The sequence below is a fragment of the Desmodus rotundus genome, chromosome 12 (assembly GCF_022682495.2).
Source record: "Desmodus rotundus isolate HL8 chromosome 12, HLdesRot8A.1, whole genome shotgun sequence".
NCBI classification, from domain to species: Eukaryota; Metazoa; Chordata; class Mammalia; order Chiroptera; family Phyllostomidae; genus Desmodus; species Desmodus rotundus.
The window spans coordinates 6,898,856-6,923,456 of NC_071398.1; the positions used below are offsets into that span (position 1 = coordinate 6,898,856).

A 24,601-nucleotide genomic window follows, 5' to 3' on the forward strand; every position below is an offset into this window, starting at 1 on the left:
TCCTTCTAAAACTTTCAGTGGCTTATAAACATAGGACTATATTCACTATTATGATTAGTATGTGAATACTCTCACTGTGACCACACTAATACAATCAAGTTCAAATAAAACCACAGCCGAACTTAGGGATTTAAAATCAGGTTGGGGCAAGGGGTGGGGATGAACCTGCAAAAAGCCAGAGGTGGAATGACCGAGCCCCTTTAATTAAGATGAACCAGAGCACGGGCAGCTGTGGGGAAGGATCTGAAGACAAAATATTTAGGCAGCTGCACAGCGTTCGGATGGCAGCCCAGCTTCTGGAGCAGTGCCCAGCTCACTCCCTCCGCTGCTCGGCTCCCCAGGGGTGCGCCACAGCCAGATGGGTCAACCTCTCAGTGCGGAGGACGGCCCAGCTTGGGCATGGGAGGGGATCCATGGGTGCCACTTTAGATCTAAGGGAGGTCAATCTGGTGGAAACCAGGAAGGAGACCCCAGAACCCCGCATGCTCAGCAGCAACCCCCTTTCCCAACACATCCTCTCTGAATCTTCGGGATACAAGAAACACAATTCAAAAAAAATATGTGCATCCAATCCCAAACCTTTATTTTATAGACCAGGAAACTGAGGCTCAGAGAGGGGATGCCATTTGTCTAAGGCCACACAGCAAACTGGCAACAGGTTGGACCTGGACCCCTGCCTCCTGACTCTCTGGATGCTCAGCTTAACTGCATGATACCACTCTCCCAGAGTTTGAAAACACGAGTTAGCTCCCTTCCCCTGGGCCACCTTGGTGGAATGGCTTCCCTTTCCAAGTTACATCAAAATTATTTGCTTACCTCAGGGCCACTGACCACACCATCCCAAAATGTTTTAAGGCCTTTATTTGAATCAATCTAACCTTGTCGGAATTTTTTTGGAACTCAGTTGGAAATTAGTGTTTATTTTTTCCACTGAGCTTTTTTAGAATAACTTAGGAGGAAGGAAGGAAGGAAGAAAGGAAGGGAGGGAGGGAGGGAGGGAGGAAGAAAGAAGGAAGGAAGGGGAGGGGAGGGGGAAAGGAAAGGGAAGGTGGGAAGGGCAAGAAAGAGAAGAGAAAAGAAGGGAAGGGAAGGGAAGGGAAGGGAAGGGAAGGGAAGGGAAGGGAAGGGAAGGGAAGGGAAGGGAAGGGAAGGGAAGGGAAGGGAAGGGAAGGGAAGGGGACCTGGGCACTGGACAAAATTTCCAGGTAGGCAGACAGCTGGGTATCTTTGAAGTTAAAACTGCTAAACTGAGAGTCTCCCTAGAGGTGAATTGGCTCCCAGCTGTCCAGTCTCTGAGATCGCCTTGCTGGACACATTTGCTACTGCAGCCCTGAAGTGACCTGCCCTGGAGAAGACTCACAGATGCCAAAGAACATCTGGCGTGCTCTGGCAATCCTTGGTGTTCAGGCCCCTTCTTTCTCTTCCTGTGCCTGTATCATTAATCGGCCACGGCGCTCTCTTGAAGATCCATGACCCAACCTCAGAACCCTTCTGAACATGGCTCTGAGCAGCCCTATCCAATCCGTCAGTGCTGGCCCTCAAAATGAAATGCGCTTTCTTTTCTTGATCTTGCTCAACATTCCCATTTTACAGATGAGGAAACGAAGCCCAGAGGAGCTCATTGTACCAAGCAACGCTTGGCTCCTAAGAATCCTCACAGATGAATCAAGGTTGGCCATGGAGTCCCCCAACGTTGTCCTCATTCTCTCTTATTGTCCACCTCTGTGTCAGAAAAGGGGGTCACTCAAGCTCCATCTCACCCAACCCTTTGCCCTACAGTACCAGTCCTGCCTCAAACTCTTGGCATTGGTTTGCTTCAGCGTCAGCCAGGCAATCTGGTCCGTGGAAACAAAGAGACCCCAAAACATGATGCCTCGAATGCAATCGGCCATTACCTGTCCTTACGCGCTGGCCTTAGGCAGGCTCCCTGAGCAGCGGCTTCGCTCCATGCCATGACTCAGGGACCTCAGCGCTGTCTGTCCTGTGGCTCTGTCAGCTCCTGGGTGGGGGACAGTTGACATTATCAGCATGCAGCCGAAGGGAAGGGAAAGACCACAGAGGGACACATGACTTCCACACAGCCTTGGCCCAGACGTATCACTCCATTGGCTGAGACTCTGTCACAATACCAGACCTAAGTGTCAGGGAGACCGAGGAGTGGGGGCTAGCTCTGTGACAAGGACAATGACAGAGAAGGGGGGGATGAAGGAGCAGAAGAAAGTGAATTTTGGGTGACCATCAAGTAACCTCTAGCAGTCTCAGTTCTCCCGAAGGGCTCAGTTTGACTTACATCATTTTCCCTGGGTGGATGCCCCAAGCCTGGTTCCAGTTTCTCAGAATCTAATCCCAATGATGAAGCCGAAGTTCACCCACAACTAACAGGATGATTTGGCCAAGTTCACACAGCAAAAGAGACAAAATCCTGACTTCAGGACCACCATGCTCCAAAGCTCAATTGAAGAAGCATGTTTTTAGGGATGATATCTATGACACTTAGAATATTATACATAAGATGCATGATACTTTATATTTGCATGAGTGAGGTAAGGCTTTTAAATTTTTTCCCCATAGTTCTGTGTTACCTTCAAAACAGTTTTCCACAGCCATTCAGTCTTTGGAGGGCATGAGGGATCACTCAGAAAGACTCATTTGTAAAAGGAAAAATCAAGATGAATACTGGAGACAGAAGGAAAGCCCTTAGTAGGTGCACTTAGTAGTCGCACAGTAAAAGCGTGTGTATTCGTTTGAGTTGAGTTAAGGTCCCATCCTGTGCACTGGGAAGAAAATAAAAAAGCAAAGCTATGTGTGGGTTTCTACTCTGCTTTGTCTTAAGTATCTCCTATTTTTCTTATTTCTAAAACCAAATTCTTCTCTTATAAAAAGAAGACAGACAAACAGAAGGAAGTAAATTAAAATTTCTCACCACTCCCCATGCTGGAATGGCCACTTCTAGCACACTGCTGGGCCTCCGGCCAGATTTTACATACATAATACTTAATAAAAAAAACCCCGGGGGTGTGGAGCTTTTAAGAGATTCTACCTAATTAGGCCAAAGTGACTGAGTCCCACCCAGCTTCTCGGGAACCCACTAATGTTTTGCAAGCCACGCTTGATGAAATCTCCCAGCACCGGCCAGGCACGTGACCTGCATATATTCCTAATATGCTAATTTTTGTTTGGGTTTCTGAACAAAACCCGTCTTTTAAAGAAAAATCGAACAGATTTGAAACCAGAAACCCTGTCCTCCCTGGAGGCACTGAAAAACGCCAACCGAAGGCTCCCCATGTGTGGAGGCCATTACCGATTTCCTTCCAAAAACAGGAGAAGTGTTGCCCCGGCTGTAACGCTTGAGGGCCCAGCGCCAGAAACTGTTTGCTTTCCGCGTACTCATTAACCATGGTGTGGGATCCAATAACTGCTCTAATTTCCTACTTTAAATGTTTTTCTTTCCCCTGCTTTTCAAAAATGTCTTTTTATGTCAGACATTTGCATACTCGTATTCAGCCACTTACGCTGATAGGCCGGGCGCTGTCAGACACAATAAAAAGAGACAGAAACCACGGCGAATTACAGTAGCATTAGTGTTGAAAATGGAAATTTAATTTCCAGAAATGAGCCTCGGCAATAAAAGCCCCCTTTGTTGCTGTTCAGATCAGAAATGAATCAGGTCTGAAGGGAAGCTAACGCGCAATTAAAAACATCTCAAAGAGGCATTTGTTATGTGTTCAAACAGACGCGTCGCCGGCGTTTTGAACACGGCGGCCCCGGGAAAACGTTTTTGATAAGGATGAAGATAATAGTAACACCTTACATGTGATCGTGCGTTTACCCTGACAAAGCACTTTTGCTATCTTGCCAGGTTGGGATTCGCACAGGGAGCCTGGGAAGGAGGTCAGGCAGAGGGGGCAACTGAGGCTCAAAGAGGGGGAGTCACGCTTTCCCCAAGGTGACGCGGTAGGATCAGGACCAGAATGAGGCCGTCGCTGCTCCACTAAATAAACCTCAAATGGGGGAAAGAGCTCAAGCTTCCAAGCGGTTCCTCCTGAGTACCATGTTAGCCCGGGTTGTGGCGGGACGAAGCCATATTTTGAAATACTGACCCAGCCTCTTTGCCCAGGGTTGTCTGTCCCTCCTGCCCCACCCCCACGGACCCCCACACACTCTGACAGCAGTGACCAGTATTCTAGGTGACTGCCTTCAGGGTGCAGAAGGGACAGAGAAAGAGAACCTTCTCAGATTGCAAGCTCCAAAATTGACATTGGAAGCCCAAAGCCAGATGCATAATAATTTGAGATGAAAAGTCTTGAGCCTCCAACCTGTAAGGGGTGGAGGTTGGAATATGAAAAGGTGCAGCTTTAAATGTCACGAACGAGAGGGTTAATGAGCAACAAGAGCAACCAGGGCCATCCCTCAGCCCGGTGCAAGATACGACCTGCGGGGAACAATGGCACTCCCCCCCCAGAGGGAAGGGGAGCCCAGAGGGGAGCCCCTGTGGCTCTGTTCCTGCACTGAGACCAGGGAGACAGCAAGCTATTTATCGTTTCCTGGGGAAAATATGAATTGACTGATTTTCCCCTAAATTGACTAATGCAGCCGCCACATCTGGAATCGACACGGAAGCAATGGGCTGTCCCATGTGTGAAGCTGGAACAGCTGCACAACCAACGGGAAGAAAAGAATAATAAAGTTGTCACACACCTCACACCTGGACAATGGAAACTTGACCAAATAGTTAAATTTCAAAACTTCAGTCATAAAAGTTCTAGAAGAAAACACTGGAAAATGTCTTTATCGTCTTAGAATGGCAAAGATCTTCCTAATTACGACTCAGAACCAAAATGTCATAAAGGAATAGACTGGCAAGTTTACTTAAATTTAAAAATATTCTGCAAGGTCCAAAGAAACCCAAATACAAGGAACAGCTATTTACAAGTCAGATAAGAAAAAGACCAGCCATCCAATAGAAAAACAGACAGGAGAAATATAAGTGACTTTTATGGACAGTGCATCGAGCTACTGCTTTTCACCTGTCAGACTGGCAAAAATCCAAAAGTTTTATGGCACATTCTGGTGTGGAGAGCAGCGGACAATGAGCATGCTTCATCTATTAGTGGTATGCAAATGAGCCAGAAAAGCCTCACAGAGGGTAGGTTGGCAATAATCATCATGCAGACGTCTTTTGATCCAGCAACCGTAATTCTGGAAACGTACCCTACAGATATGAACTCCTGGGAAGAAATGACATCACAAGGCTGCCCGTTGCAGCATAGTTCACACAGCCGGAAAAGAGGAGAAATGACCCAAAGGTCTATGATACAAGGAAATACTGTGCATTTATTTTTAAAGACTGAGAAAATTTTCCATGTGCTGATGTACAAAGAGTGCCACAATATATGAAGTGAACAAGACCACGGTGCAGTGTTTTATCAAGAAGGGGATAAGAAAATAAATTCATATTTATTCGCAAAAAGTGTATATTTGGAGAATATACAAGAAACAAAGGAAAGCGCATGCCTGGAGGAATGATGGGCAGATGGGGGAAAGGGTGAATGAAAAAAATGTACTATATATTTTTTAAATATACTCTATGAATGCATTGCTGTATAAATGTACTGCTGTTCAATTCATTAAAAATCATTGCATAATATTTTAGGAAAAATAAAGTTTTATGTCATTAAGTAGGTGGGGGACCAAGATATGAATTATGTTACAAAAGGCATTTTAACAGGTAACAATTTTGCACAACCTGAGTTTTTGCCAGCGAAATGCACATTTTACCGTATTATGTAAAAGGAAAAGACAAAAGGGTCCTGTAGTCAAATATAATTGAATGCTATTGAGTTAAATGAGCCTTCCTTAGGCAGAACTTTCCAGAACCTTCAATAAGCCAAAGGGCATAGTGGGTCTCTAAGAGGAAAATGTAGAACAATTCACTGCACAAACATATTTGACCCCTCCCCCCAATTTTTTGGACCTTGCAGAGTTTTTTTCTTTTTCTGTTTCATGGTGTGTGTTGTGAAGTGTGGGTGACTTGGGGACCCAGATGCCTGCAGCTGTGGACAGAGATAGCTCCTTTCTTCAAGAGCAGAGTGTCATCTGTCTTTAGAAGGTCAAAGACTATTGCTTCTGACCAAGACAGAGTAACTGGACCTGACTTTCCCGTTCACTATACACAACTAGAAACCTGGGAGAAAAAAGTACATACATGAACCACTTTCAGACACTGGACAATATAGTTCTACAGGCATTATCGAATTTTGTGATTCCCCCTAGTAGTTCTGCCAGAAAAAAAAGTGCTCAATTAAATATGAATTTTAGATAAACAATAAGTAGTTTTTTATGAATATGCCCCATGCAACATGTAAGGCATATTTATGCTAAAATATCCACTGTTTATCTGAAATTTAAATTTAACTGCCTGTTCTGTATTGTATTCAGTAACTCCATCCTTGAGAGAAGAGAGATAGAGGAGGTGAGTCCACCCCAGCTTCCTACTGGGAGGTACTTTCTAACCACAGAGTAGAAAGGGGGAATGAAGCAATAATAAAATATATATGAAAAATCCCCAAATATACAGACATTAAACAACACATTCAATAATCTACGAGTCAAGGAAGAAATTGGGAGACAAATTAGAAAATGATTTGACTTAAAGGATGAGGAGCATACATCCTATAAAAACTTGCTTTCAGATAAAGCAGAGTGAAGAGGAAAATGTTCAGCTTTACCCACTTATATTCCGAAAGCAGAAAGATCTAAATCGTATACCTTAAGAAGCAAGAGAAATAAATAAGACATTAATCCCAAAGCAAACAGAAGGAAGGAAATAAAGATAAGAGTGAACATCAGTGAAATAGAAATATGCAAGCAAAAAAGATTATTAATACAATCAAAAGTCAGTTCATTGAAGACATCAGCAAAGTTGATAAATTTCAAGCTAGACCATACAAAGAGGAAGGGTTGGAGGGAGAAGAAGGAAAAGGAGAAAGAATACAAAATAAAACTGGAAATGAGAAAGGGTTCATCACTACAGACCCTACAGACATTAAAAAATCACAATGGAATATTTTAATAACTTTATGCTAGCACTTTTGCCAATTTAGATGAAATGTAGAATTTCCTTGAAAATATCATTTAATTGACACAAGATGAAACAATGCCTAAATGTATCTAGTAAAGAAGTTGAACTTAAAATTTAAATTTTCCCACAAAAGAACTCCAGACCCAAGTGACTTCACTGATTCTCCCAAACATTTATGGAGGAAATAATGCCAATTCCACACAAACTCTTTCGGGAAATAGAAGAGGGAATATTTCCCAACTCATTTTATGACCTGCAGCAGTTGGAGATTTGCTCATGAGTCCGCACAGAAGTCTAACACATGTTGATGTTGGATTTTGCTGTAAAATGTAATTTTTAAAAGAGTTTCCCTGTGCCAAATGATCTAGAAAGTCCAGTTCTGATGTTCTGTGAGATGATCTAATTGAATCATTAAATGAACCTACCCCTCAGCAAAGGAAATGTAAAATCAAAGGCACAGGACTCTGTTTCCGAAATTCTGATTTGTTAGGTTGGGTGAGTTTCTTTTCTCCACCCATATACAAAAGTGTGCAAAATAACGAGCAATTTTTCCTGGAGTAGATTGTGCTGATTGTTTACCACACAGAATAGTCACCATATTCTCCACTTTTCTGCTTCCTCATGAGAACCTTAACAGAACATTAAATAACCTCAAAAGTTCTTTCCAGCTCTGAAGTTTTACAAACTCTGAGAGTATTGCTACTTTGTCACTTTACTAAATTTTACCTTTAATTTTTTTTTTAATTTATAAGTAGAGAAGCAGCCTGTAAGAGATAAAAAGAAAAAAGAAAAATGACACACTGTAAGAAAACTGAGTAATACATATAAAAGGTTAATGCCCTCAATATATAAAGAGCATCTACAAATGAATAAGAAAAATATAAACATAGTATCCAAACATTGTCAAGACATGAATAGGCAACTCTCAAAGAGCCACGCAAATGGTTTATAGATATGGAAAAATGTTTGCCTTTACTCTACATCAGAGAAACAATTTTTTAAATAATATTTTTAACTACTAAAAAAAGCAGCATATTAGATGAGTTTAGAGTGTAGAGTCAGACAAACCTGAATTCAAATACATGTGTAACTTTAGACAAAGAATTTAACTTCACTGCATCTTAGTTTCCTTCTTAGTAAAAGATACCTAACAACTATACTTAACATCATAGACTTGTTAGCACTTAGTAGTGCCTAACAGGCCAGATAAATGATAGCTAAAAAAGAGGGATTTTAAAACAATAATGATAACACTCAATACTTCAAAAGATATTGAAAAATGATCAGTTTCAAATATTGCTAGTCCACAGAGCAACATCCCAGTGTTTAAAGCCTGAAAAGCGTGCATAAACTTGATGCCCAACAATTTCATTTGCATACGTGCATCCTAAGGCATAATCAGAAATATGAGCTACTGGTTATGAATGAGAATATTGATTGTAAGAAGTATTTATAATGCAGGAAATTTGGAAACAAACTAAATATCTAAACAACATGAAATTGCCTACATAAATCAGAGTATATCTATAACGCAAATTTTCTATACAGCCATTAAAAATCCCATTGAAAAAATGTTCCATCCCATGGGAAAATGTTCACACCATACGAAGCGATAAAGGCAGATTACACAGCAGTAAGCCCAGTATGATCTCAATTTTGTTTTAAAAAAATAATAGAAAAATATCTGAGGGATAAATATTCCTGGTGACAATCTCTAGATAGGAGATAATTTCTTTTTTGTGCTTTTTTGGGGGGTATTCCTGACTTCCTTCATTGATATTGATATACTTATGCCAATCAAAATAAAATAAATAAAATAGAACCACATCCAGGAATATGCTATGTAAGTAAGAATTGCAATTTTGGTTATTAGCATGATATACTTCCCTGGAATTTAATGGCTATAAACAACAACCGAGTAGTTATTTAATACGGTTTTATGGGCCAGCAATTTGGGCAGAGTTCAGGTGGGCAACGCCTCCGGTTCACGTGCGAGGGACTGGGGTCCCTCCATGTATTCGGCTAGCAGCGAGTCAGTCTGGAGAAACTGACATGGTTTGTGCACATGTCCGGTCCCTTGGTGGGGTGGTTAGAAGGCTGATTCAGCCAGACCTGCCCCTTCTCCATCCAGTCTCAGGGTTTCACCACGTGGGTCTCTCCAGCTTGCTAGTCGGATACTTCGCAAGGCAGTTCAAGGTTCCAGGAAGGAAGCAGAAACCTCCAATCGTCTTCAAGTCTGTGCCCGCCCAGAATGGCACAGGGGCACTTCCACTGCAGTCTGGCAAAGTAGTTCCAGACCCGCCCAGCGCAAGGAGAGGGGAAACAGACAAGTCTCCGGTGGGAGAAGGGCCCAGAAATGGGAGCCCTCTCTAACACCCCACAATTGCGCATTCACGTAGCAGGAAGAAACCAAACCGTGTTATAGGCAGAAAAAGAAGTAGGTTTAGAATTCCTGCCCCACCTCAGAACCACACACATATCCCCAAATAAGCTCCTCGTCCGCCTCTGGAAAGCGGGGCTTGGGGTCATTATGAAATGCTGTATGCACTGTCCAAATCTATACAACTACATAGCCTAACAAAGGAAAATGTTCATGGATGTAAATGTCATGTGCCATTTCTGGGTACCATGGACCATAACCAAGCCTTTAGAGATGGCTTTGATTAATATATATAACAGCACCATCTGCAGGCCTGGAGGCCCCGGGGCAGGTTTCACTGGGCCGATGGGAAAATCCAAATGAAAATCCAAATTCCTGCCTGGGCCCCCGCATTCCTGCCGGGGCTGAGTGATGGCTGTTCTCTGAGATGGAGACAGGGCCTCCCGCTTGTCCAAAGCCCCACTTCTCACAAAATGCGCATGTATACGAAAATCTGGCTTACTTTACCCACATTATCGACCACCCATGAGCACTTACACTTGTGACACCTGACATATAACACACCAACATTGTTAAGGAGTCACAAGTAAAAGTCAGGAGCCCACTTTCTGCTGTATCCATAGTTTCCATCCACGTTTGTCCTAACATGTTATGGCAGATCCACGCTGCCCAATGAACCAGGCTTTGTGGGACAAAGGTGGTGATGTGGACCCAGGGCTAATGGAATAGGACAGAAAACGAGATTGGAAGATGCTGACCCACCACCATGACAAGCAACCTTTGAAATCTAGGGACCATGGAGAGGCAAACCAGGCCCCAAGGACTCCCCACTGAGGGCCTCCTGTGGGTGGGGTGGGGTTCCTGGATACCATGGGGGGCCTTGGCCATCACGGCCCCCAAACATGTGAGGTGCCACCCTTGTCTGTGACTGTCACCACAAACCTGGGGGAAATCTTCATTGTGAAGAGCTTCGGGACATTTTCCCACACAGATGTTAAACATTAAGTGACAGAGTTGATAGAGACAGACCCAATGTGACTTTGACTTTATGTACGCCATCATAGTTTGCTAGAACAGGCCCTGCGGGGGGTGGGGCTCTTTAAAGAGATTCTCCAGAACCCCCCACGCCCCTCCCTGGAAGAGCGCCCGCCCCTCCCCACCACCAGCAAGCACAATGGCTTTTCATTCCAATGAGTTGTTTTCTTTTATCGTTCATTTTGGCAGTCGGAACATAACCCTTCGATGTCAAAGAAGGCAGGCCTACCAGAAATTATTATTATTAGATTGGTAATAGTTTGGGTAATAAATTGGGTCAAGCAGGAGTTGATGGAATGGGCCCTCCTGGCCCCAAGCATGGGGCTGTCAGCTCTGCTTAGCTGGCTCTTCTTTCTGCCCTGGGTTATAAGCACTTTTGTGTCCGTTTCTCTCCCTGCTGGGGCTGTCAGCACCTAGAGGGCACAGGCTTCCTCTTGCTCACTTTCTTACCTCCCAGCCCTCCACAGCGTAAAGCCCACAGAGGTGCTTAATGCACCAATACGATGCCTAGAAAAGCCAGAGACCTCGATGAAACCTCCCCGAACTGAACGTTATGAATTGCTCCCTGCTCAAAGGAGGAAAAGGTGAGTGGGAGGAAAAAATCTCAAGGATTAGGTGGCTTCTGTTCTGTTTTTGATTTTGTCTTTCAGGCATTTTTCAGGTCTGGCCTGGGGTCTGCACGCATGGAGCTCAATCTGTACTTCCCTCCCCGGGGCTGGAGAGTTAGTCGGAGGGAGGCCTGATTGACATGAGTCCCTCATTGTCCCCACACCATGATGGGATGGAGACAGAGAAATAGTTTCAGACACTGAATATAAGTGATCCTGGGGCCTAGACATCCATCCATTCATTTGTTTGTTCAGCAACTGCTCATCCGTCACTTACCAAGGACACTCTTCCAGGCAGGGAGGGTACACGCTGAGTCCCACATCCTTGTGAGAGAGGCAGACAGAAAACGAACAAGGACTCAAAACTGCGCTCTGCTGAGTGATTCCAAGTTCTGCAGAGGAAACTAAAATGCCCTGGGGGAGGAGGGAGGGGAGGGGTGTTCCTTAGCGGTTGGAGCTCAGGAAGGCCCCTCAGGGAAGGACAGAACTCTACAGAGGAGAAGGCAAGTGCAAGGTGGGAGCTCTGCCCAGGAGTTTGGGGAAGGCGATCTCTGTGTTCACCAGGTTCTCTAAGGATTTAGGATTTTACTCTGAATAAGAGGGGCGTTGAGCATAATGTGATCTGATTTACATCTCTATTTTTTTAAGTACCAGTCTGGTTTCTGTATGGGCAACAGACTGAGGGGGCAAAAGTGAGGGGGAGAAGGGCAGGTAGGAGGGTGCATGAGGCAGGCTATATGGGATGGTGGCCTGGAGTCTTGCACAGGGTGAGAATGACTGGTTTCCAGATAGGTTTTCATGGGACAGCCAGCAGGATTTGCTGGTGTGTGTGGGTGTTGGGTGGGGGTGGGGGTTGTTCTGGAGAGAGAGGATGAGAGTCGGAGAAAAGAATGACTCCAAGGTAGGGGCCTGAACAGGAGACCCAGTGTGCAAGGTGGAGATGTGGAGTTTCCCTGTGAAGCTAAGCATCTTCCCAGGTAAAATACAACGAGGCCGCTATCGACCTTGAGGGGCTGCTGTGATGAGTAAAAGATGTAGGTGAAGGCAGATTTTAAACCTAGCAGGATTATGGAAAGGTTATCTTTATCCCTCATCATTTTTGTGGAGAATCCTGCCGCATTCCTTCAAGGTTTCTTATCTTTTGCTTCAGAATCATGGTTTCTCTCTAGAAGACAAATCAGAATGACAAGGGGGGGGAGCTTTTCATTACACAGATGCCAGCACCCACCCCTCTCCCAGGTCTGAGAGTCCCAGGCAAGAGCTGCGGGCTTGGGCAAGTACCAAGGTCTTCAGGTGTGTCTTGTGGGCTTCCCGATCCAGAACTGGAGGTTCCGAGGGGAACATGCAAACACAAAGATGAGAGGCAGGCCCCTGTCTTAAAAGGAGCTCTGGTCTTGGGACTAAAGAAATGTAATTAGGTTTATTATTGTTAACAAAATATACTAAGACTCACCCTCATATTAGAATCAAATTTGGAAAAAGAGGAAGTAATTATTTTTAACCATCTATATTGAAAGTGATTTTATATGGAAAAATATCATTTAATAATTTTACTACTTAACATTTAATTATTATAAATACAGTAGTCTATATCTTGGAATTTAGTAGAAAGTCAATTTCTGGATATTCAGTAAGAATCAACTAACTCCTCCAAGAGTATAAAATGACAGCATTAAAAATTATATACATGTAGATGTGCATATGTGTGTGTATACATCAGTGGATCTGGAAATAGAAGAAATAACTCTAACTCTAACCAATCATGTTACCTTTATAACTTAAAAACTTTACAAACTGAAAATTTACCAACGGCCACCACTACCACGTTCGCTGTGAAGTTTTGAATTACCTAACTCCACCACTAGGGGGTAGCATCATCCATTACGTTCTCTCTCATTTCCACCTGGAATATGGGCACGTTGGACACAGCAATTTGAGGGGTGTGGAGGAGACAGAGCGATGTCAGCAAACTCAGTGGTTCTTCTTGTTATCTCCATTTGAAAGATGAGAAAATGATGCTCAGAGAGGTTAAGTGATGTGCAGAAGGTCACAGAGCTGGAACTGTGCGGAGCTGGTGCAGTTCCGACTGCAGGGACCAATTTCCTAACCACAATGTAAAGTATCTCTCTGTATCCAGTGGAATTATTTTAATCTGCTGTCGAAAGATTCCTAAAGGGTCAGCAGGTCCAACTACTTACCTGCTGTAGAGATACAAGGAATTTTTTGCTAATGGTGCTGCATCCTGTCTGCTTCATATTGCCCTATAAACACTGCAAACTCCTTAAGAATGGGGACCACTGCCTTTCCCTTTTCTTAGGGCCCTCCTGCTGGTGTCAAGCACCCCACAGAGTGCCCCAAACATCCTCGTCTGAACGTACATGTCCCCTCTATGAAATCAGAGGAACCGGAATTGATTTGGTTGCCCTGTATTATTAATGTTGCTGAGATTAATATCAGCATTGAATGCCAGAGGAGCGATCCAGCTGCCTGTCCTCTTGAATCAGAAAGGGAAGAGAAGGAACAGTTTCAAGTTTCCCCAGTGAGATTCATGCCTGGCGTCCACACCAGAGCCCGCAGACAATTCCAGGCAGAGCTCCTCACCAATAGCTGACATTACAGGGTGTCTACGAACACCATACTAAGCACTTCTCATGCACGGACTTGCTGAGGCTTGCCCCCGGTCCTATGAGGCTGGAACTAGCAAGGATGATCCTTATTTTACCGCTGAGGTTCAGAGAGGTTAAGTAACTTGCCCAGGCTCAAACTGTTGTAAGGCAGAGAGCTGTGTTTCAAAACCTAAATTGTTAACCCGGACACTTTCTGACCTCTGAACATCAAAGACACCTCAATGTTCTAATTCCTGAGCAGGTCACCAAACTCTGGACACCCAATGAGAAGCCCGAGATCCAAAGAAACATACAACCCCTAAAAAAAGCCAAGGAAGGGAAAATGAATACATCTATCTATCTATCCAGCTATCTCTCTATCGTCTCGCTATCTCGACATCAGAACACAGATGTTTCTTGTGGATGTGGGTCATTTGATACATTTTAGCCTGGTGTATTCTGTTTGTACACCATGACATTAAAATGGAAAGGCAAGGGATTCTTCTTACTTCAACACAACACACAACGAATTAAAAAGCAAGGGACATCGTTTGAGTTACTGAGGTTCAAAAGTATCTCAGGATGCATTTACCGTGGAGTTAGGGCCCCGCGCTCATGGGAAACAATGCCCAGGTAATTATTTTAAATGAGCGTTAATTATGTCATTATTAGAAATAGGGAGAAAATGCAATTTCCTTCTGTCACTTCTTGATATCTTAACTAGAGGAATATTTGCCATGCTATTATAACAAGGCGCTGTTCGCATAATGGTGCCCAGGCAATAATACAGAGACATGTACATTTTCATATGAATATATCATGCCTCACTAATGAGATTGCTCATTTCATAACTTCAGTTCCATTTTTATTATTTCATAAAACTGGAAGTCCTTATCCATTTTATGAAAAACACCAAACCTTTGTGAAATTCATTAAATAAGCATAAAAAATTCATTAAACAAGTGAATTGCATCCAGGGCTGCTTTGATGCAAATGCCCTTTAAGCAATGTAAAACTCCATATTGATTTAACCTTTCATGTTCTGATATTTCCATGTGGATATAAAAAAAAAATTCTTTATTCAGGGAATGAAATTAAGTGCTGATCCCTTGATCTCCAGCTGGGCAGGAGAGATTGGTCAATTTAAGTAGCTGTCGCTGATCAGCAAACAACTGAATTTAAAAGTATTAAGGCATGTCGATATTTTAAGTATTGTCACCTGCACATCAAGCAAAGGGAAAAAAATTATTATTCCAGCTCAATTAAGTCTGTGTTTGCCGTCAAGCTGAACTTGAAAGGGCTCGCCCATTGGGCCACGGCTTCATGCCCTTGGAAGCTGACAAGGGCAACAGTGGCAAGATGTAAAACACCAACCATAGCCTGAATATTTTGAATCGCACGGTCAGAGCAACCACAAAATAATTAGCCTGGAGACATACTCCCCTTAGGCTGTGTCCCCTCATTAGTGGGGGGCAGCCAGGGACGCAAAAGCTAGTTCAGAGGAGGACAAAGGGGTTTGCTCTTCACCCAAGAAATGCTTCTGGGAACCCTCATTAGGCAAAGCGCATGAGGCAGGTTTCAAAGGGCTTTAGAGCTGGACAGGGTCTTGGAGTTCCTCCAGCCACTCATTCATCGATTCATTCATTCATTCCACCAATACATATGGGATGTCTACTCTTGGCCAAGTTCTATGCTTGATGCTGGGAAGCTAAAGTGTGAATAACACGGCTGTGGCTCTGGTCCTCCTCGAGCTCCCAGGTCATGAGAGGAGATTTACAATGAGTCACATGGTCTCTTTAAAAAAAAATCTGGTCCGCAGTGTTGAACGTCTGAATCAAATCTTAGCTCTGCCATTTACTAATTGTGTTGTGATTCGATTTCTCTGGGCATCAGCTTCCTAATATTGCTACTTCATGAGGCTATTGGGCCAACTACATGAGATGCCGCATACAAAAGCAGATGGCAAGCAGAAAGTGCCTGCCAAGTGACAGTCATCACCATCAGCTTCATCGTTACTGCCGTTTCAATCTGACCTTCTCAGGTTACAGATAAAGAAACGGAGACTTGGAGCATAGAGGTCACAGAAAGACTGGGTATCAGGCTGGGACTCACAAGAGACTTCTCCATGCTAACAGTGGCCCCCACAGCCTCCTAAGAGATGAGCTTTGGATTCTAATGGACTCCTGATCAAACTGGCTTCTGTGACTGTAAAATCCAGAAGCGGATCTGCTGAGGCTTCAGGAGAGGCGTGATCCAGGAGCCCGGTGAGGTCACCAGGACTCAGCTTCTCCCTCTTGATGTTTTTTGGCTCCATTTGCTTGGTAACGACTCCAACCTCAGCAAGTGTCTCCTCTCCTGGTCCCAAGATGGCTTTCAGCAGCTTGGAGGGCTTTCCATCTGTTTGTTCATGTCCTGGAAGGGAAGATTCCCTGAAAGGGAATCTTTGTCTCAGCATTCCTGAAAACGAATACAATCAGACCAGCTGAGGTCTGAACCAATAATGGGCCTGTAGATGAGGCTTAGCCTGGGCTCCCCCACATTCTACACTGGGCCAGGGGTGCTATCGGCAGCCTGCCTGGAATCACAAAAATCAGGGGCTGTTGGGAAAGTGGGGAGGGTGGGAAAATGCATGCTGGAGATGGGACTGCAAAAATCCTCACACAAACTTAAAAGCCACACAACACTAGAGTGTGAGGATTCGATCCCATCTAACTATAAGTCATAAAAGCAATCACACAAGAAAGAACTCAGTCTGGATTCCTATCAACACACACTGGGCTGTGAGCTCCAAGGGGACAGAGACCACATTTGTCCCATCTCCCCAGGGCACGGCACTGTGCATTTGGGGTCATTAAGTCATGGTCAGCGTGCAAATCCCAGTCCTCCTGCTACACGTGTGAACGCTTATGCGAACTGGGAGTAAGTCAGGATCTCTCCAGGAAGTGTTGGGGGCATCCCATGAAAAAAAAAATAGCTGTGAAGTACACAAAAGAAATTCAGCACATAGCATGGATTCATGCAATGTGTTATTATCGTCACTTAGCACTGCCAGCCCCCATCTGGGCATCCGTGATGTTTCACATTAAACATGCCCACAAGGGAAAGTGGCTGTCTCCAACCGACCCTGAAGTGTCCTGACCCCATGCCTCGCCACTGAGGTTCCCCTCCTCCTTGAGACCCAGAGCAAAGCCACTTTCTCTGCCAACCCTCTCCTGGAAGCGATCCTCCTCTGATCTTCCTCTCCTGTCCCTTTTGGAGCTCTGACGATGCTACATTGTTATTTACCTGTATTTTGCTGTGTATAAGGCACACCCATGCTGTTTGTGCTCATTACACATGATATTGCTACACCCATGGTATATGATCATTATACCCATGCATGATGCGCATCCTTATTTTTCCCTCAAAATTTGGGCAAAAAGTGTGCATTATACCTGGCAAAATATGGTACCTCTTACTTTCTAGAGGCACTTAGAAAATGTTTGAGACAATGCGTTAAATTCTGCCTATGAATCAACCCGATTGTGGTGTTCCAGGAACTACAGGGGGCACTGGGGGAACTCAATCTTTAGGGCTGGAACTGGGGTCTAGATGTACCGAAATGTTTTGGGCTCCCTTGGTGGCAAAGGCTAAAACCCCAACTCAAACTGGCTGGCAGAATGCATGGAAAGGAAACAATGATGCCGTGGACGTCACAGTGGGTGGGAATGTTATTGACGGAAAGATGCTCACACGTGCAAAGGATGGTATGATTTTCTAATTCCAAGGGACTCAGAAATTTACAGAGAGGCTACCCCAAGCAGAAGAGAACACAGCCTGCACCCGCCAGGGCCCCTAAGGTGTCCAGAGGTGGAGGGAAGGTTTACCAAGTGGAGGAAGCCCCATTTGCCGTTATCGTGGGGAATGGATGGGGTCCCGGGTGAATCCTCCCTGGTCCCCATCTCCCTGACTCGGTTGCAGCCTCTGGCCACTTCCCTGCACACTCATACCAACACGTTCCTGAGCTGAGATATTGAGTGAATTAAATGTTGATCTGATTCAAGGCCCCAGTCCCAGAAGCTGAGTTCTTATCAAGTAGCTGAGACGGCTCTACGAGTCACAATTATCTTCCTCCTTCTGTAGATGAAGGAAGTGAGACAGAAAGAGCAACTAAGGTACGTGTGCTAGGTCAAGACTAAGTGACCATGTTGATATGATTCCACGTCCCCAACCCTCCATGTCTGGCCTTCGATGTTCTGTGCCTTGCACACAGTTGAAGGAAGCATGGAACAGCCAGAGCATCGGTGGGCCCCGTGGCAGCCGGACCCCGTCTGCAGCTGGTAAAACCCGAGTCCAGGGGTTTCCTCTCTCTGCCTCCAACTTATTCATTCTCAGCAACTAGAATTCACTGGCTCTCACTGCAAATCAGAGTCTCCATTGGTAGAGACCATGGCTGAGCTACAGCTTCTGCATTTCACATCTTGTGGGTCCCTTCAGTGTCCAGTGGGGTCGGTGGGGTGGGGTTCTGTAAGAGCCGGGCTGCTCCTGCTGGAGCCATGTGGCCGAAGTGGCTGCCAGGACTGTGGAGAGGACCCGAGCCTAGGAGAGCATAGATTTTCAAACAGTAGCTACCGCCCCAGCTTCTCTCTAGGGTCATGGTCAGTGAATACAGGAAATCTACATGGCGAGCACCCACTTTACAAAAAGATGATGCGGTGGAAAGAGTCACCAGGGTCATCTGTCATCTTGAAATCTGCTAAATGAGAAGGATTTCTGAGCACTTCCAAGAAGAATAAAGCTACAGATGGGAAAGTAGGAACCCCACGCACACACGGCTTCTGGAGCTTGCAAGGTGTGGCTGACGAAGCAGGCTTTGAACCTTAGTGACCACAGCATGCAAAGCCCTTGACCGGCATTTCTGGTTCCTTTCTGTGTGACTTTGGAGAAGTCACTTGCCCTTTCTGAGTCTTGGCTACTTCCTGTGTGACTGGGGGCAAGTGAAGCAAGCAAGCGGCAGTTTTAAAAATTCTGTCCTGCTGAGCCTTTAGGCAGCTGATGTAGGAGGAGGGTCAGGGCTCCGTGGGTGGGCTTCTGAGCCCCCTCACCCCACCTTCACCAGAGCCTTCTGCTTTTATCTCTTTCATAATCAGAGTTCTGCATACGATTTTGAGGGAAGAAAGAGTTCTGAGGCTAAAAGGAAAATGAAAACCACCCTGCCGACTTATCTCGGAGGCCTTCCAGCCCTCACATCCCAGCAGCCCGGGAAGATAATTGCCTGTTTTCTTGTCCTTTGGCCTTTTGCAAAGGGCTTAGGCACCAGCGAGAAACCACACCCAGGCGCCCGCCTGCGTGCTGCCTTCTGGGGGCACCAGATGTCTCTGCCACCCCAGTGCCGAGGAAAGCTCTGGGTCCCAGTGTGAAACCAACAGAAGGAAAAGAGCTTTGCCTTGGGCGGGGCCTGGCCCAGCGCTGCCCCATGGGCGGTGTGGGAGAGGTGGGTAATAGGGAGGTAGGGAGCGTCTTCCTTTCTGCCTTTCTGTGTTCATCCCTTCGGAAAACCCAGCATCCTGATGGTAAGACGGGCAGTAATTGTCCCTCATGGGCAAATGGTTTCATGTGTCATCCCCTGGTATCCATGACATTGAACTAAAGCTTTCAGCGGCCCGGGCACAACTATCTATTCATTTGAGTTCCTAACAAGCGCTGACAAACACTTTCCCATCGTGCTGATAAATTACGCCTTGCATGATGGACATGTGATTGTAAAGACCCTTGGCAGTACTTGAAGGCATTTAACGTAAAACCGTTATTAGATTTTAGTGTAGCTCTCCCTGGATACCCCGATCCGACACGAAGGCCTTGAGGTACCTCTGAGATATTGAAGCATACATTGTCTTAGGAGACCACCTCCCACCAAAGGCAAATGCTTTAAAAGTTGCTTTGTAATATTAAGAGAGAGAGAGAGAAAAAAAAAAGCATGTGAGCAGGAACTGAGTAGGTTTCTCATGATTACTAATTTAGCAGACTCTCGGTTATGTTTTATTGATACTCCTAAACAGAAATTTGCCTTTGGTATACTTCGCTGCTGATGCCTAAAATAAGACGTGTAAGCACCCATAATCCCGTGCCTACGGCTCTTCACAAGAATGTACAAAGGCTCTTTGTGACAGCCCAAGCAGGGGAGATTTCCATGGAGAAGAACAGGGTTTCGGCAGCCGGTTCTTCCAATCTGGGCGGAGGGAGAAGTCGCTGGCGGCTCACTGGCGTAGCTCTCGCAGTCCCAGCGTTCCCGCAGATTCAAACGCGACATTTCTTCGAGTTTATTCTTGAATTAGGAAGACGGGTCTCGCCCGCATTTTATGGTTTGCCAGCAGAGAATCATGTGTGGGAGACCCCAAGTTCACAGGAGAAAAATGATACACATTGCACCACTTAAGAAGAGAGGTTATTTATGAGTCAAGCCTGCCGAGGACTCCAGCGTAATATGTGTTACGAGATGCCTTTACATGCTCAGAGAAACACAAAACTCTGTGAACAGGGCCCGTAAAAAGCAATCACTTTAAAGGATTTGCTGTCGGGGTGGGATTTTTTTTTTCATTCTTCTTCTCTTTTTAAATCATGCAATGCCAGGGGATAATCAAATGTATACATTCTATCTCCCCAATACTAATGGGCTTGAATGCCGTGTGAAAGACAGGAGAGCTGATTAATGGGGAGCATAATGATGCCGTGATAGGCACTCTTTTCTTTATAAATAAATGATCCCGATAAAAATCTCTTATCCATGAGGAATGCTACTGTGAAGGATTTGATAGCGTTTGTAACAGGCTGTCGACCCAGCAGCACTAACTTCATCCTGGTGGATAAAGACATGTTTTCACAAATGACGCGTTCCAGATCAAGCTGGCTGGTTTCCTCCAGCTTGTGAACTGCTGCGGACCTGGCAGTCAGGAAGGCCTCCTCTTGATACATCAAGGCTCTTCCCACAAGGGCACATGGTCTCTTCCCTGGCCGGATTTTTGCAGGTGGCAATGCAGGGCAGGAGCAGAGAGAGAGAAAGCCCAGCTCTTAGTATGATTTTAAAGGAGACAAAGTATCTAATAGTGTGCTCTAGGCAAACACACTCTCAGAGGCAGATCAGCTTAACTCCCTGGTATCCCAGAGCATAGAGCATTTTAATAAAAATAAGATTTTGGCTGTTGTATGGGTCTGAACCGTGGGTCTCTTTCACAGATAGACGTCCTCCAACAGGAGCAGCTGGTAGCATATCTGACGTTCAGTTGAGGCCCAGGGCCTCTCCCCCAGCACCTCCTCCTGGTGCTCTACCTCAGGCCCTCCAGCCATGGCTTGCCTTCCTAAGCAGGAGCAAGCCAGAGCGTCCCCACTGTGCCAGCTGCTCTCAGCCCACAGCTGGACCAGCTGCCCCTGCCACACATCAAAAGTGGGCTCCCTGTTTAAGCACTAGGCTTTTCTCAGCTACGAATCATGAGCTACTGTCGGCCCTTTTTCTTGGCATCTTCTTTAACCTACTCACAGGCTGAGAGAGAGGACATGAGTTCCAGGGGCCCTGGTGCTTTTCCTCACTGTAATAATGGCTTCCTGTGCTCCTACTGTGTGCCAGGTATGGTTCTGATCATCAGTCTCTGCCTTCAAGCAGCTCCAAGAGAGAATAATGGTGAAATTGGACTACTAGGTAAGAGTCTATAGGACCATTCATTCATTCACTCATATTTTTAAAGTGCCTACTATGCGCCAGGCCTTTTTTTTATGTGATGGGGTGTCATAACAATGAATGAATGTGTTTTTTACTTTCACAAGAAGCACCCATTGCAACATAATATTATAATAACTGTAGCAGTCAGAAGCTCTGAGGCCAGGAGTGGTTTATAAAGCAGACCCTCCTTGTAGAAACCCCAGTGTCATTCGGCAGGCAATCTGGATAAGTCGCCAGGGTAACACACAGGAGCTCCCCCTGAGAAGGGTCAAGAAAAAAATATGCTGAACTATACACTTAAGAAAGTAGGTCCTTTTAATGAAAGGACCATTCGTTTGCTGGACACCATGATGATTTGGACGTTTGGGGCTAAACAGTTCATCCCACTTGTCAGGGAAGTCATAGAGGAGGGAGGGGAGGAAAGAGAACAAGTTGGAAGGCTGGAGCCAGGTCACTTCTGAGGCCCATGAATACTTTGTATAAGTTCATCATTTTAACAGTTACTAACATTGTGCCTGGTCATTGGAGTCCCCCTGGGAGCAGATCCAGGACCGGAGTGAGCAGAGTGGGGCACCTAGGGTATAATATTTAAGGAGGCTCTCACTTTCAGGGTCTTGCAGATACAGGATTGGCACCTGACAGAGGGTGCCGCCTTAAATTTTGCCAAGTAGGCAGCTCATTTGCTTTACCTTAGTCCCAACCCCGTTGGAGATCTTTGAAATGCTGGTTCCTGGGCCTGGCCCCAGAGGTCCTGAGTTCAGTGGCCTGGGGTGGAACAAATGATCACGATGCACAGCCAGGTGGTCTCCCTGAGCAGGGTGCAGCAGGAGTGGGCGGAGCTGTTAATTATTGAACAGAAGGCTGGGAGCAGCGATAAATGGTCAGATCATTCCATGAACTTGGCTCTTTCCTGGGCAGTTCACAAACTTCAGACCCCCGTCTTCCAATGACGCAGCTCTGACTGGAGCAGCCGGGGGCAGCTCACACGTTAGCTGCTCCCCGCTGATGACAACTCTGAGGAGTACGTACCACCACCTTCATTTTACGAAGAGGAAGCCAAGGCCCAGAGCGGTTACGTCCCTTGTCTACAGTGTACACGGAAAGGAAACGGGGTTCAGTATTTAACCCTGAGGTTGTCTTTTTTCCAAGCCTGTGCTCTTGCCTTCAGCCAAGACTCTCTCCTGGGCACGTGGCCACTGTCATCAATGGGAGTGGTAAGCCTGGTTCTGAATCTGTGATCTGGGAGTGACTTTACTTACAAAAGGCTCCTTGACCTTGACCTAGGAGAAAATCAAACCATGCTGTGCCTCTTTACCTCCCATCACTACAGTTGCCGGGTGTCCAGTTCTGGACCCCATGTCTGTTGCGGTTGGATTTCAGGTTTGTTTCTCATCCCATGCTGCCATGCGCAGACCTCTGGCAGATGGCAAGTGAGGCCTCTGGGGTAGTAGATCCACGCTCGTTACCCACAGTCTCCAGAGCACTGAGCCAGTGGTAGCTGCCATGCAGGACATGAGGTGACCACTTACATGGTTCCTTGAATGACAGCCCCTTCGGCTCGGAGATGCTTAACAATGAGAGGTCATGCTGGGAAGGGGCCCTGAAAGAATAGCCGCTTGGTTTCCTGAGCGGCCCAGAGGACTAAGGGGCTGGCGCAGGGGCAGGCCCAGTAAGTCAACACCACAACCACAGGGTGCTTTAAAGAGAACGCCGTGTCCCCAGCCCTCAGTACACTGGAGGGGAAAATGGAGAGAACTGACACAGTCGGAGTAATCAAGATTTGCCTCCTCCATAGTGCTAGCATTTAGCCACAGAAATATAAATATCCCTTCCTCCCTCTCTGCTGATAAGTCCCTCCCCAGCTTCAGGTCTTTCCTGATTCCCTGATGCCTTTAAAGCCAAGTACAAGTTCACATTCTTCCCTTACCAGCTACATGAACTTGGGCAAGACACTCAACCTCCTGTTCCCACAGTTTCTTCCTTTGTCGCATAGAGATAACGAGAGCGCCCACTACTGTGGTAGAGGGGTGACCATGGGGTTTTGTTTCAGTTCCCATCAAGAGGTGGTACCCAGTGCCCCTTTGCTGGAACCTGGGCTGACTGAGTAGCAACCGTGTCGGCTCCACACCGAGACCTCAGAGGTTTTGACTGTCTTGTTTTCCGACTGTCTTGTGAACAAGCGTTCAACAGAGGCTGCCCAGTATAGGTCATCTTCGCCCCGCCAGGCCCTCGCTGACCCACCCACGAGTACAGACCTGTGCCTGAGCCCGAGATCAGCCACGTTTAGCCCACACCTGCAGAACCTCTCTAGACCTGGGATACATAGTAAATGATCGTCAGCTCAAGCTACTAAGCTTTGGAATAGCATGTTGCACAGGGAGAGCTCACTGATACACCGCTTCATGGAGATCTTAGGATCATCAAAGGACATCATGCACCTGAAGGGCTTTGCTGGAACGGAAGAGTGGACGTGCTCAGTCAACGCCCATTAGCACCAGTAACAGTACTAACCGTGGCGACGGCAGCAGAGGAAAACACTCTAAACACCTTGCCGTGATGTTCAGCGTGTCTCGTTCGCTCACGGTGCACCACCTGGATTTACACCAGACTGAGTTCTTACACACAAACCTTGAACCTTTCACATCTTAAACTTGACTATACCTCTCCTCCCACCTGGCAGGTTCTTTTCTTTTGTCTGTTTCCTCTTCTAGTTACATTTACTCAGAATGTAAATTCAAGCATGTATATCATGTCATTTCAGGTTATGGATGACTGTTTCTTTCTTACAACGTTGGTGAAAATAACAGTCAATATGATAAAGCTAACAACTTTTCTGTCCCATTACTTGGACACATGTCAGACATTCTGACTGTCTGTTTCATAAGATTTTTTTTTAATTTAAAAATGATCATTTTAACAATTCAAATAATACAGATGTACAGAAGGTAAAATTAATTTTTTATTTTTTCAAATTCACCCTCTTATGTTTGTTTTATTTACTTTTCTCGTTTTTATTTATTTCATATTTTTTAATTGATGTTTGAATACGGTTTTCTCCATTTTCCCGCCCCCACCTCCCACCCTCAATCCTAAAAATATGGAACGCTTCACGAATTTGCGCGTCATCCCTGCGCAGGGACCACGCTGATCTTCTCTGTATTGCTCCGATTTTAGTACATGTGCTGCCGAAGCGAGCAC

At 45.6% G+C, this 24,601-nt stretch overlaps 1 non-coding gene across 1 annotated transcript; it reads right to left on the reverse strand.

The window, feature by feature from the left end:
* Positions 1 to 24,494: 24,494 nt before the first annotated feature.
* On the reverse strand, positions 24,495 to 24,601 carry LOC112296804 (U6 spliceosomal RNA). Its single transcript, XR_002973978.2, has one exon. It is a non-coding gene; the product is annotated as a U6 spliceosomal RNA (small nuclear RNA).